Below are 15,221 nucleotides of genomic sequence, written 5' to 3'. Positions count from 1 at the left end.
GTTGATGTCATACTGAGTGACATGGCTTAGTGGGTATAGGGGGAACTTGTATCTCATGACCTGAACTGATGATTGAGCACCTGGTGACTGGCCCAGGAAGCACAGGTGCAAGCAATTCACCCACTTGACTGGAAGGAGTGGACACAGGATCCACCCCTCTCTGGGCTCACTCAAGGGCTTGCCTCAAGAGAGAGAACTTCTCCTGGGTGAAGATCACTTTCTGAGATGGAGTGTTCTATAAACAGGGACCCTCATGGCTAGTTGGGTGAGTCAATTTTTTATTTTTTTTTCCCCCCTGTATGTGATTGTTGGTAATTCTAATGGTGCTTTACTTTGTATTGCAAAGAACGTAGTTAGAAACAATCTCACTGCTTCCAAAGACCAACGGTGAGCATGGTGGGGATGGGTTTGTAGTTTGACTAGATGATCTTAGTGGTCTTTTCCAGCCTTAATGATTCTATGATTCTTAGAACTTGGCTCTTTTCTTTTCCCTGATTTAACATTCCCCCTGGGTATTGATTGTATACCTGGAAGAGACATTCCTATGTTAAGATCTCTTTGGCCAGGGAAGAGGATTTTTCTAGTCAAAAGGAAAAACAACTGCAGGTAACTTCATCTACACTCCTTTTGAGAGTTTTTTGCCTGGTCCAACAGCAGATGAAGCTGCTTACCAAGATTTGGAGGAGGTAAAGCAGTTCTTGCTCAATGGGGATGGGCTCCAGGCAGGACCAGGGTGTGGAACCTTGGACCAGAGTGCCTAGCATCCAGCTCTGGGGTATCTGGTAATGCTTGGGATGCTGTCTTTAGTGCATCTCCCCAAAAGCAGCCTGATGAGGAGGTGTTTTCAGGGCTGGTTCTGGCAGAAGGAACCATGCACACCCAGTGTGCCTTGGCAGAATCCAGACAGGGTAGGATTCAGGAGTTTCCCAGTATTTGTACCACTTGTAACTATTCACAAATCAAAAGCCTTTTTGTAGGAAACAATGTTCTCCCCTCTGGGTCTTCAATTACTCTCCAATAATTTTCTCTACTCCCAGTGGTTAGGGGAAAAGACTTTGAAAGTGTTTCTGCTCTTTCCTCTTCCACTTGGATCTCATGAAATCTCAAAGCACACAAGATTCCTCTCTGCTTCATTGCAAACAGCTTTACAACCTTGTGCATGTCCCACCCCAGCTAGTTATTTCTGGCAAGGCATTTCTGTTGTCTTTGCATGGTCCTCCAGAGGAGTTGTCCTGCTGAGTGTGGTGCCAGGGTGCTGCTGTGTAACGAGATGAAACACGTTTGGCCACTCATCTCCCTATTTCTATGCTTTTGGGAAGATGAGGACACAGTTGCTGGACCACAACAGGACAATCACATAGTATCCATATGGGAAAGCATTGATGGTGGAAGTACCTTGTAGACCTCTGCATCTCCATGGAGTGCCCACCACCTACCTGAGGCTGGGGAGTATGCGTGTGTTGTTAAGGCTGCATTTAGTTATTCATTTACTCCAAATTTCATTTTTTCTGCTTTCCTGTATTAGAAGACAGAAAAAATGGTCTCTTTGCACCAGCTGTGAAAATTGTTGTCTTACTATCCAGTGACTTAGCAAATAAGACTGTTAGAGTAACTTGTCCTCCTGGCATGAGTAGTTATCAAGTTACTATAAAACAGCACTGCTGTTGCTGTCTCCTGGGGATCCCCAGCCTCTGTAGGCATGGTAATGACATGTTCCTTTTGCTTGCCTCTGGCACAGCATAGCATCCTCTGAACACCCTATTACTTCGGTGTTCCCTCAGGGAAGAAGGCAGCAGCTGTTCATCTCAGCTTGCCCAGGGAGCCTCCATGCTCCCAGGTGAGCTACTGAGGCCTAATAAATAAGATAGCAGCCCCCAGGGTCCTTATTTCATTTAATTCCTCTGCTCCATTCTCTGATTTTGCTCCTTTTTCCTCTCCAGCCCTCGTAAAATTGTAGAATATCCCAAGTTGGAAGGGATCCTTAAGGATCATCAAGTCCCACTCCTGGGTCTACACAGCATCATCCAAAAATCAGACCATATGATCAGAGCATTGTCCAAACTCTCTTTAAACTCTGGCAGCTCAGGGCTGTGCCCACTATCTTGGGCAGCCTGTTCTGTGCCCACAGTGACCTGACAGGATTGCAAACTCCTGTTCACAGCACAGACTGTTCAAATAGGTGCTGCAGGGTTCCATTTTTCTGTAACAGAGATCCAGCGAGGACTTCCTAATGTCTTGAAGATCACTTATTTTCCTTATGAGGAAAGGCATGTTGTGCTTTCTGTAAGTATGTTGAGATCCCTCATGAAAGGAGGTAGACTTCTTCTTGCTGATATTCTTAATAAACAGGAACTTTCTTACGTGCTCAAATTCACGACAGTGTGTGCTAGTTCATTCTCCTGCCAACATGACCTGACCAGTTATACACCTTTCCTCTTTCCCACCTATTTTACACATATACAGGTAGCTATACCAGCAGCCCATTTTTCCAGGCTGATCAAGCCCATCTCCTTCCATTTCCTTTTGATGAATGCCTCCCAGCTTGTCCAGTTATCCTAGTAAGCTTCAATGATCCCCTCTGGCTGAGCTGGCCTTTCACTTGACCATTTGCCATTACTGCTGGGGCAACTTGCAGATGAGGGATACCAATAATCATTTATAATACTTGTGCCACAGAGACCTTTCCCAATCCAAGGAATTGAATACCTGCCTCATCCTGGCCCTGAAATTGTTTGTCATTTCCCAGCTGCATTATGCTGATCACTGTCCCATCACCTGGAACTTCTCAGTCATTTCCAGGTGATAAGCCATATGTTTATATCATAACGCTGTGTGGATATTTAGTTCCCCTAAAAAAAATTACATTGCATTTTGTACCAGTGAATTTCTTCTCTTTCCTCATATTGCAGTCCTCAGAATCGTGTGCTGATTCTGCTGGTATTTCACTCCACCTCTGTACTGACACTGCCTCTAAATTATGCCATTAGCAGATTTTGTCAGATATTTTTTGCGCCTAAGTAATTAATAAAAATGTTAGTCTCAAGGCTGATTCTTGAGGAAATCTGTTAGTAATTTCCCTCCAGCCTGATCCTCACCCTTGCAGTAGTATGTGTTTCCATCTCCACACCTACTCTGCAGTTCATCCATCTTCCACTCTCCCCATCTGAGCTGATCTCCCAGATGGTGTTTAATCAAATACTTTCTTCAAGCCAGCATGGATGAGCTCCACTGCACATCTATGAAGTCAATTATGTCCCTGATCTTACTTTGAAATTTTCATAATGTTTGTTATATCATTTATCACCATTATACTCTTATTCCAAATCTGATCTGAAATTTCACCTGTTTTTATGGTCAGGCATAAGAGTCCGCCATTTCACTCCTCATTTTCTGTCTGCTTTGCGTTTCCTGTTCTCCCATTGAATGCAGGTTTCCAAGAGAAGGGTAGGTGTGGCACTGAGGGATGTGGTTAATGATGGGTCAGCTGTTGGACTTGGTGATCTTAGTGATCTTTTCCAACCTTTATGATTCCTGGAAGGGCATGTGGAACTCAGAAGGGTAGTGGGTCCTTCCAGCTGTGAGATGTGAAAACATTGAGTGCAATGTCTGCCTCCACTGCTGTGTTTCTGCTCTTGTTTCTTATCTCCTTTTGGCCCACAGACAAAATCACTGCTACCTTACTGACACCAAAGCTGGAGGCAAGCACTTGTTTTGCAGTTTTGTGTCCATGCTTCTCATTATCTTGCATGACTGGCAATTTTTGCTTTTACCATTTGACTTCACTATCAGCTCTTTATGTCACTCCTTGCTCTCTCTTTCTGCTCATTTTCATTGCTGTTCCTGAGGTGTCAGGAGCTCTTTTCCACATGTATTTCTCCTGTCTGGTGGGACAGATTGTTGTCTCTCCTGCGCACAGGGCAAGGAGAACTTTCACCACATCCACGGGAAGGAATTCTTTCCACCTTTAATATACCAAAATGTGTTCTTGGAATAGTGCGGTCTTCTCTTGGTCTACCTTTCCATTTCATTTGATTGACCTATATTTAGAGGTGTTCAACACACTGTTTAAGTTTCTATATTATCAATGCCATCATATTCTTCCTTCGTTTCTTCCCTGTTTCTGTGCCACATTTCTGATTACGGTGTAACAGCTTCAGATAATACCTCAATGCTATAAGGAATCTCACTCCTAGAGGATAAAATCTTATAATACCTTATCTTTTCTAGTTAATGTCTTGTAAAGGTAATTGAAACCAGGTTTTCTAACTTATATATTTAAATTTTTATGCTTTCATCTTAGGAGAAATACAAAATCTAGCTATAAGAAGTTATTTCTCAAAGCCCGACGTTTTCAGCATTGATTTCCAATAACCCTATGTATCCACAATAACTTCAGAGATATATCTATGTGTCTGGGTCGTCTTCCTTGGAGGAAGCGAGAAAGAAATGGGTGTCGATTCTTCAAATTTTGTTTAGATTTTGTTTAGCCTCTTTCTCTTTTAGTATGCTGAGATATTTGAGCAGTACTTCAAATACATGATGCCCCTTTGAGAAAGGCGAGAACTTGGATCTGTTTTTATTGATCAGGTGGATCCTGATGCCCATTTGAGCATCGCACTGTTCCAACAGAAACTGTCCTGGTTGCAACTCAGCAGTAATTTGCAGTGGTCATCCAGAACTGCCTCCAGCTTTTCCTTTACGATTCCTTAATTCCAGTTTAATGTAGGATTATCCCACTGATGTCATTTTCCTTTGCAAAAGAAGTTGCAGAGACAGTGGATTGTATTGGAGCGGTGACTGTTTGTCCAGAAAAATAGTGGTTGTTAAATCAACACTGCAGGATGAGATGGGACTCGGGTCACTAATTAAGATGCTGATATTCAAGTGTCTACGTGTCAGCACTTTATGAGCACTGTGTCTGAACTCCCATTATGGTCAACAGACCCTGGAAAGCTTTTTGTCTCCCACTATGGTGGACATCCAGGTGGGATTTGGGACACTACCAGAGATACCTAGAGGTTTTGGCAGTGCCTGGTCTCCAGTGAGAGGTGGAACTTTCATGTAAATCTGCACCATTCGAATCTCACAAAAGACGGCACCAGGTGCTTGTATAAAACAGCTGAAATCCTTCTGTACCTGTGTTCAGCTGAATATCCCCTGAAAACCTCCCAGATGTGAAGGTCTTTGATTTGCACTATGAATGGACCAGCAGCGCATTGCATCTGGAGCTTAGCGTGAAGTTTCTGGTGGCACGTGTTGATTTTGATGTGCTCTGGCTGAAGCACAGGTGGGAAAGCAACAGCAGTTACTCCCCAGGTGTCCTGAAGCTTTCTGGCCTTCCAGATCTCCACTGCAGGCAACGCTGGCAGGAGAACAAATGGGTATAAAATGACCACAAATGCATTTAACCTGGAAATGAATAGGAAGTTTATAATTATCAAACCATAATGTTCCCACAACGTTCCCGCAGGACCAGTGCCAAATGCTTTGGAGATAGATTAGTTTATTAAAGCAATCTGAAAACAAGGTTGCTATGATACTGAAGTAGGATCCTCACGGTGTGGGAAGGCTCTTTCACGTTTCTACAAAGTGGGATGTACAGGGATTGTAGGGCAGTCTGGGTCAAAGTTGTATCTTTGACTCAGAAAGGGTGAAAATGGTCTGGGATTCCTTGGTTTATCTGGTGAGATTAATTTTGTTTGGTAATTTCTCCTTGGGATTTTGAAAATTTGTCTGCTTTATGAATTAGAAAAAAAACCTTATCTGAGATGACAGCCAGTCTATGCTAGAGAAATTCAAATATTCACTTCATTTTAGATGTAACCTCAAAGAAAAATAGTAGAATCACGGGTTTTGGAAAGGACCTTTGAGATCATCTAATTACAGGCAGGGACACCTCCCTCTCGACCAGGTTGCTCACAGCCCCATCCAGCCTGGCCTGTAATGCTTCCAGGGAGAGGCATCCACAGCCTGACTGGGCAACCAGGTCAGTGTCTCACCACCCTCACAGTAAGGAGTTTCTTCCTAATATCTAGTCTAAATCTACCCTCTTCCAGTTTAAAACCATTTCCCCTCATCCAGTCACTACCTGCCCTTATAAAATATCCCTCCCCAGCTTTCTGATGGGGGAACTGTGATATTGCAGTTCTTTCTCTGCATAAAGAGTATCTTGCTGACAAAGCAGTAATTTGACTTGCATATCAATTGATACTTCTCTGCTCCACCAAGCAAAACATGCTACTGTATATTAAAAATGCATAAGTTAGGATGAGTTCCTTTTGCTGCTCACAGAACTTGCAAATGTTTCATGATCTCTCAGCAAAACTTGAGAATGCTTTGCTTCAAGTGGCTGCAGTGGAAAGGGTGTTTTGAAGGATGCCATCGTTGATGCTGTCTTTGATTTTACTGTCTGAAAGTAGAGCTCATTCAGATGAGCATGGAATTAAAGCTGAAAAAATGAACGTATATTCTTGAAAAGATTCTAGGAAAATATGACTTTTACTGCTAATGTAAAGATGTGAATAGAAAATGCTTCAGTAGCCTTTGCTATTCTTGTCCTTAAATGGATTTAACTACAGATTTCAATATTTCTTTCATGTCTTGTTCATTATATAGCTCTGCGAGCCCATTCCTTTCTGGTTTCTGTAGTATCATAGCCCACATCATCACAGCACCAGAGGAACTTGCAGATGTAAAAAGCATTAACTGTTAGTAACCTCTTCTTGCAAAATTCTTAAGATGTAGCTGGCAATATTGTACCTGATGCTTCTGCAGTGCAATGCACCTGGCTTTTCTGTAAAAGTTAGTAGCAAAAGACAGTCAGTGCCTTTAGGATGAGTCCAGATAAACAGCAATCCTGCAGTTAGTGCAGAAATGGACTTAATACCTTCTGATATGGAGATACTGACCAAAAATGAAAGTGTTCATTTTCTGCATTTATAAAGAAACTCTCAAAAATAAACTAAAAATTATCAACATCTCAGAAAAGCAAAATCCAGTATCTCCTGCTTAACGTTGTTTGTTTGTTTTTGGTCAGAATCTCCTATTTCTGTAGTCTTTGTGGCTCAGTTCTGACACTCCTTGAGGCTTAGGACCCGTCTAGAAATTACAGCAGATGTGTTTTCAGAGACAGCTTGCGTTGGGCATTCCAAATACCTTGTCCATCATCTCCTAGTGTGGCAGCACAAGTTATGGACCCTACCTCGGCTGGCAGGAATCCTGCCAGGGTGGCTCCTTTAGAAAGATTCACGTGTGAATGGGTGCTCTAGATGTAGTGGCTGAATCTACTGGAAGCAAGGAGGCATCACAGAAATAGCTAAAATCACAGTAGTATGGGGAAAAAAAATAACCCATAGAAGTATACATAAAGATGTGCTAGCTGGAAAATGAAACAGGGCAGGATAAAAAGTGATGGAAGGGCTTGAGAAAGGCATCAAAATTAATGATAAATCCTTTTTGAAAGACTTGAAGACAGAAGGCCTATCAAAGAGTTGTAAAAATGTGCAGTGAAAGAGGCACTCAGTCAAGGCCAGTGCAGAAAAGCTAAATTAAATTTTTTCATCTATGTTCACTTTCTAGTATCTTGGAGGTCTCTTTTACATGGATCTCATCAGAGACTTCATCCCAATTTGAAATGCTGGTAGAAGAGTATTCTGAAGAAATCTGTAAAATGATGAATAGCAAACACCCAGGACCCAGATAATGTTTGCCCAGAGAGGTGGTGGATGCCCCGTCCCTGGAGACACCCAAGGTCAGGCTAGATGGGGCTCTGAGCGCCTGATGGAGCTGAAGGTGCCCCTGAGCGCCTGATGGAGCTGAAGGTGCCCCTGCTCATTGCAGGGAGTTGGGCTAGGTGATATTTAGGGTCCTTCCAATTCAGATGACTCTGTGATTCTGTGATATTCAAGTAGGACCTAGGCAGGATGCCAAGAATGAAACAGATGAACAGCCACCAGAACTGTAGTCTCCTCTTGAAACGTATCTCATTATTAGAAAAGCGAGCGCTGATTAATTTAGTACCAATTGTTCCAAAGACGGTTGTGGAGGGCAATGCAGTCTTTAATCTGCATGGTGAAGCTTAATAGAAATGCAATTTCTCAAAGCCCCATGCCGGATGTGCCCTGAAGGGCAAGTACGTCACCTGCATGTCCCCTTCGGTGCCACCTGCAGACCACAGTCCTCATTCTAGTTGAAAAGAGCTCAGTTCTCTCAATGGTCTTGATACCAGGGGCTCCGTGAAGCCTCTACCTGCCTGGCTCACCGTCTGCTTCCCTGTGCTGCATGCTGTGCCAGCATCCGCCTGGCAGCATCCCTCCTCCCGCTGCTCCTCACCTCGCACGTGGACGCTTTCCACCTCGGTGCCAGGGAAGCACTGAGCCAGGAGAAGTTCACTTCGTTTTGGGGCTGTAGCCAGCAGGAATACTTCTGTGAGATGTGTTTTAATTGGGAAGGGTAAATAAGCAACAGGGGGTGCGACCAGCATCAATATTTCCAAGGAAGTATTTTGGGGGGCTGAAAAATCATGTATTATATGCTATAATAGAGATCCTTTAGAAAAATGTTGATTAGCTTCAGAGTATTAGCGAAGCAGAAAATTGGCTTGGAATATGATTGTTAGCAGCTACCTCGAGAGCTTCATCCATTTATATCACTATTTTCTTTTCAAATGAGCCGAGGGATTAGCTTACACTGACAGACTGAGGACACATCAAATTCCATTTAAGAAGAAGCAGAGGAATTTTTTGGTGTCTTTAAAAATGGCCTTTCTTATTAACTTGGCTATTCCCAGTGCACAGTTTCCTGGAACTGCATATATATGGCTGTTCCCCACCACCACTTTTTCCCTCAGGAAAACATTATTTCTGTTTTATTGGAATGCTGTATTTAAGTGGTAGAATCTGCATGTTCCCACCATGAGTTAGACAGGACTTTTTTCACTCTATATCCAGGGAAGGGCAAGTATGATGGGAAGGCTGAGAGCTCCTTCTTGCTGCACCATTCATTCTCATATAAGCTTTGACTCTTTGCTCTATGCCTAGTTTCTTTAAGAAATTGATGTTAGCTGTGCTTGCCTGTTTTAAAGGGAAACATAAAGTCTATAACTTGATTTTTGGATTAAAATGCCTTGGTCAATCCAACCTTTCTCATGAAGACCAATGGCTCCACAGTGTGGCAGATACAACACAGTTCCTATGGGAATCCTCATCCCTTCCATTGTGAGAAATCCCCAGCGGTGCATGTGTTGAGGCAATTGGGATGGCTTTGTTCTGGGAATTATGCTTGTGAGATTTTCTAGTGTGAATCCTGTTATCAAATCGTCAGTCTACCCGTAACTGTATAGAGCAGTTTTCACCAGCTGATAATTTAAAATACGTGGTCCTGTTGGAGCACATCCAGAGGAGGGCTGCAAAAATGACCCCAGGGATGGAACACCTCTCCTACAAGGATAGGCTGAGAGAGCTGGGCTGTGCAGCCTGGAAAAGGGAAGGCTCCGGGGAGACCTGAGAGCAGCCTGTCAGTATCTAAAGGGGCTGTAAGAAAGGAGGGGACAGACTCTTTAGCAGGGTCTGTGGTGGGGGGGAAGTGGTTTCAAACTAGAGAGGGGTCATTTAGATTAAGTTGGTAAGAAAGCAGTTTTTTATGATAACGGCAGTGAAGCACTTGCACAGGTTGCCCAGAGAGGTGGTGGATGCCCCATCTCTGGAGACACCCAAGGTCAGACTGGACAGGGCTCTGAGCATCTGGTGGAGCTGTAGGTGTCCCTGTTCATTGCAGGGGGGTTGGACTGGGTGGTCTTTCAGGGTCTGTTCCAACTCAAACAATGCTATGATTCCATTATGCCTTCCTATTTAAGGAACTGCTTAGCTGATTGTATCTCGGATGGCCACAAATACAAAGCTGTATGCATCTCAAATGCTTTGCTGTCATTTTCCTCTCTGAATCTTCATTCCTTCTCAGGACCTGCCATATTCCTCTATTCTTCATCTGTGGGAAGCATAATTAAAATTCATTTGTTGACTCATTGACATTTTCCCCATTGACCTAGAAGTTTTAACGGCCAAGAGATGACAATATCTGTGTGCATGTGAAAAAGGCTGATCAGTAATCAGAGCAGTGCATAGAATATGCAAGTAACTTCTGAAAATAGCAGGGGGAGGCTCACTGTCTTTTCACATGGGCTGAATTGTAAACTTCATGTGGCTTGGTTTTGGGGATGCAAACAAAAAATTGCCTTCTGAGAGAAGGGTAGCGCTTGTTATTGTAGTAGCTGGGTTAAACAAGACCAGTGTTGAGCTGTGCAGGTCTAGCAAGCCATTCTGTGTCATGGTATCTGTATCTGTACTATGTGTATCTTACAGAATTGTCAGTGCCTTGTCAGTGTTTCCCAGTGAAGGAACCTTCTTCAGAAAACTGAGTCGTGGCAAATGGCAAAGAGCAAGGGGATTGGTGGCTTGCAATGTGCTATGACAGATGCATTTGCAGGAATTGATTAACATAGGAACACCCAAGCTGGTAACTTCCACCTGGAAGCAACTTTAAAATAATCAATCTGGTAGCCCTGTCAGATGGCCCAATAGACTTTAAGAGGGAGGAGAAAAGCACTTATGGAGTGCAGGAGAGGTTTGAGGAGATGATAATTACTCATCTGTGTTATGTTGTGTGAGGTCTGAACAGCTGGATTCAGGTCTAAGCATCCAAAAGCTGTAAGAAAAGCTAAGCTGCAATCATCCCAGTTGCAGTTCTGTTTGCACATATCCGCCTATTATAAACAGAAGCTTTTGTATCTAATTGGTAATATCTCACAGTCCATCTCTAAGCAAAATCAGAATTATTTTCCTATTTGCTTTTCTTTATGCTTATTTATACAGAATTTCATCTGCCATTCTGTTTCTCAGACACCTAGTGGCACAAAAAATGCTTTGGCAGTTCTTCACGGTTAACTCATAGCTGCTAGCCTGAATTTCTCATCCTAATTATTGACCTAGGTTGCCTTTCTGAGATTTTATTGATTTTTATTACATATATCCAAAGCAGTCTGGATGTGGCAGATCTGAAGAAGTAAAACAGGTCAATTAATCACCTATGATGACCCCAAAGTAAAACAAAACTGCTCAGCCATAAAGTCCTGCACCTGACCTCCAATGCTCTCTAGTTTTGTGCTTAAGCTTAAGTAATTCTTGATGCAATCAAGTTATCTATGCTCAACACGAGGATATTAGCAAATAATATTAAGGAACATGAATTCTAGCTTGAACAGAAGTAAGAAATCTTTTCTTACACTGAAATTGTTTCAACAAACTCTGTGTGCAGTTTTACTCCCAAGAGGATGGGGGGGGGAGGGAATTTAAAAAAAAAAAAAAAAAAAAAAAAGTGTAGGTGATGGAGAATGCAGCCACATCCTTGGGTCACCACTTGCTTTCCTGACTGGTGGATTGCTGGAGCTACCTGAAAGCCCACTTGTAAGAAGAATAGTGTTTTCCATGTCAAGTCACTGGATGGGGATTGTGAAGAACTCATCAACAGCCCTGCATTTGATTTCCAGTTTGATTTTTTTGGACTGCAGTCTCTACCTGCCAACTGGGAATTGCCTTTATGAAGTGCATATCAGAATCCGCTTCTGCATTGAATCTATGAGGAAACACGACAGGAAACAGCTGGAGGCGGCTTGGTCACTCTGGATGGGTGATTTTCCCATGGTCACCTCATCAGAACTGGATCCAATCCTGATAAAATAGAAACAATATAGTCAGACTGCTCCCTTTCCTCTTTTCTCTGGATATATTGCAACACATTTTTATTCTTGATGAACTGCATATCTTCCTTCTGTCTCCCCAGATGTGTTCATTTCCTACCTACAAATCTGTAGTTTTTCTTTTAGAAGAAAAATTGTGTTCCATAGGATTTTTTCCTTGCACATCTATCTTAATCTATGGCTGCCTACAACATGAACTATTCCTGCTGTACTTCTCTGAACTCTTAGATTGAATTCTGCTGTCTAATCGTGGCTGTCCCAGTTCAGTTGCTGTCTGTTACTCTGGCTGTATCTCTTGATTATTGCTGCACTGAGATCATGCACGTTGTTTTTGCTTTTTCACCTAACAGTTGGGAAAAGCATTGTTTTCTCTTCTGTCAGGGCTTATATCCTGCTTAGCATTTGCCCATCACTCCTCTGTTCTAGGAAATGTTATATGAATCTTCCTCTCCTGTGTAGTTTCTTCTGCCTGAGCACCAGAGATGTCTGAGTCACAACAGATCTATGATAAAATTTTTGGTTTCTCTGCTCTTCTCCTTTGTGGAATGTGTATTATTGCAGTTGATAAATACACACTCCTCTCTAGACACAAGCAGTTTGACATTTGAACAATGAAATGTGTTCCCTTGGTCATTTCCTAAACAATTTCCATGATGAAACTGTCAGCTCTTAGCCTCTGCTACCTCCAAGCCAATGGCAACCTTGTGCAATTTATGCAAGGTAATATGTTTTCAAAAGCTTTCCTTTACTCTCCACCATTCAAACTTCTTCTGATCTGAATAGAGAACTGATGTTATTTCTCATCCACTGTCCTTCCGTGCATGGCAGTTATTGCCAGGCCCTATTCCACCCCACTCACTTCAGTGTCTCATGTTTCTGAGGTCCCTTGGGACTCTCTCTTCTGCTGCATAATCAGGGCACTCTGTATCCCTGAAGTCTGCCCCATCCCAGTGATTGATGTTTACTATGTACAGTCCTTTGAAAGTGGTCTTAATTTTGTGTCCTCAAAGACCTTCTGCCATGGGGAACAGTGATCCCTCTCTGAAAGAATACAGGCACAGAGGTATTTAATGTAGGGGCTGCATGTGCCATGTACAGACGTGGGTCATAGGGCTTGAAGGAATTTCAAGAATATGCATCTTTCCCACTGCAGTGAAAATGCTTATGAATTCCTGGCATCCATCTCCAAAGGCTTCTAAAGGCAGAGGTTCCCCTTCAGGATGCATTGCCCTGGAGCATTGCTTTTGCCAGCTTCTTGCTCTGCCAGAGACAAGGAGAGCTGATTGCTATCTCCCTGGCATTCCAAGTTGTACTTGAAAATTGTGCTAGTTTTGGACAGCCCTTCATTTTGGAACAGTTTTGTGTGGTTTTCCAGTGCCTCTCCATAAGGTGTTGGGCACAGGTGGTGTGCACGCTGCTCTGTTTCCCCACGACTGAGGTATTTCAGGCCACTTCATGGCACACAGATATTGAAGGTAGCAGCCCAATGCTCCAGGGGATGTTTGGATCTTCCTGCAGCTCCTGCTCTGTGGGCTGCTGCCTGTTCTGCATGATTCAGCAGCTCAGCCTCAAAAAAAAAAAAAGCAAAAAAAAAAGCTTTATTTTCTCCTTCATCCCAGCTTGCCAGGAACTTCTTTACACTTTCAAATCTGTCTCTGGAAACTCACTGGAGAAATGAGCAAATTCTGTGATCCTTCAAGTGTTGACAAAATATAGGCTGCTGGGAAGATATCAGAGGTTGTGTAACAACAAAAACCCAAAGACAATCAGGGAATCATAGAACAATTAAGGTTGGAAAAGAACCACTAAGATAATCTAGTCCAACCACTGATCCATCACCACCTGTGTTCCCAGGTGCTAAGTATGAGAGCTTTGGCAGCTGTCTGTTTCTTCAAAGCGTGGAAGATGCTGAACTCTGTGGAATTGCCTTCAGAAAGCCCAGTGACCAGCAGAGAAGATGAGTTGTGCTGTTATCTCAGCAGGGGCATCAACTGCATTGCTATAGAGATAATGAATGTGTCACGAACTGCAGGGCTAAGGCAGAGAACTGTGCTCCTCTGCCATTTGAAAGTACCACTTCTCTCTGGTTTTCTCTCCCTGTCTGTTGCTTATTTAGTTTAATACTGTTGGACAGAGAGAGAGCACAGGGTGAGATGATGGAACTTCCTCACTGAGGAACTCTGTGAGATCCTCCCTAAAATTGCTTTCTCTTCCTAAGTGCCTGTGAGAAATGCATGGAGGTGATTTACCTCCTAATACTTCACTTTGGCTTGGTGCTGCAGGCACTGATAAAACCAGGAGGCAGATATATGATAGCGGCGCTTTTTCATTTGAGGATGTGCTGTGCTGATCAAAGTGCCTTTCCTGCAAGTAAATTTTGCCCTCTGTGATGTCACCAGTTTGCAAAGTGGTCAGCCATGCTAGGTGGAAAGTAAGGGGGACACAGGCAGGATTCACCATTGTGAATATGGGACTTTTCTTCCCTTTCTTTAAATAAAGGATCCAATCATCCATGCTGTGCTGCAGCTGTGGGCTGAAAGGTGCTGGCTGAGCAACTGCAACAAAAGGACCAAGGCCACTCTCAGCTAAGGGCCCAATGAGCTGGGAGGGAACAGAATTAGGACAGCTGACTTAAACTGTCTGAAAGGATATTCCAAGCCAAATGACATCATGTGGAAGGAGTTTTGAAGGGGTTGGGAGTTCATCTCTCTCTCTCTTCTTTTGCCTGGGGGATTAGCTGGGCATCAGTCAGAGGTTGGTGTATGCATGCACAGTCATAACTATTATCATTTTCCTTTTCTCTATCTTAGTAAATAGTTTTATCTCAATCCACAAGTTTTACTTTTTTCTTTCTGGTTCTCTCTCCCATTTCCATTTCACTGGAAAGGGGGAGGAGTGAGTGGAAGACTGTGTGGTGCTTTGCCATCTGCTGATTTAAGCCACTTTGAAAGGGACTATCAGCATGGTCATCACAGCCAGGTGGGTAAATGGCAAATGTTGGATGGATATACAAGGTCAGGCTGGTTGGGGCTCTGAGCACCCATTCAAGCTATAGATGTCCCTGTTCACTGCAGAGAAGTTGGACTAGATGACCTTTAAAGGTCCCTTTCAACTCAAAGAATTCTGTGATTCTATGATAATCATTTATCAAAAGCGACTTATTCCAACTTGTTCTACATTTGAGTTGCATAGAATTATAGAATCATGCAATGGCCTGGGTTGAAAAGGACCACAATGCTCATCCAGTTCCAACTCCCTGCTGTGTGCAGGTCGCCAGCCAGCAGACCAGGCTGCCCAGAGCCACATCCAGCCTGGCCTTGAATGCCTCCAGGGATGGGGCATCCACAGTCTCCTTGGGCAACCTGTTCCAATGCATCACCACCCTGTGTGAAAAACTTCCTCCTAATATCTATCTAACCTAAACCTCCCTTGTCTCAGTTTAAAACCATTCCCCCTTGTTCTATCACAT

The 15,221-nt window shown here is 43.2% G+C and overlaps 1 long non-coding RNA gene across 1 annotated transcript; it reads left to right on the top strand.

Moving 5' to 3' along the window:
* Positions 1-223: 223 nt before the first annotated feature.
* LOC128085385 (uncharacterized) lies at positions 224-14,676 on the top strand. Its single transcript, XR_008208945.1, has 3 exons — positions 224-265; positions 13,607-13,822; positions 14,640-14,676. It is a non-coding gene; the product is annotated as an uncharacterized LOC128085385 (long non-coding RNA).
* Positions 14,677-15,221: the final 545 nt, after the last annotated feature.

The sequence above is a fragment of the Tympanuchus pallidicinctus genome, unplaced genomic scaffold (assembly GCF_026119805.1).
Source record: "Tympanuchus pallidicinctus isolate F22 unplaced genomic scaffold, pur_lepc_1.0 scaffold3, whole genome shotgun sequence".
In the NCBI taxonomy this organism is placed as follows: Eukaryota; Metazoa; Chordata; class Aves; order Galliformes; family Phasianidae; genus Tympanuchus; species Tympanuchus pallidicinctus.
Note: the sequence above shows the minus strand (reverse complement) of the source record. Positions and strands in the feature narration are given on the sequence as shown.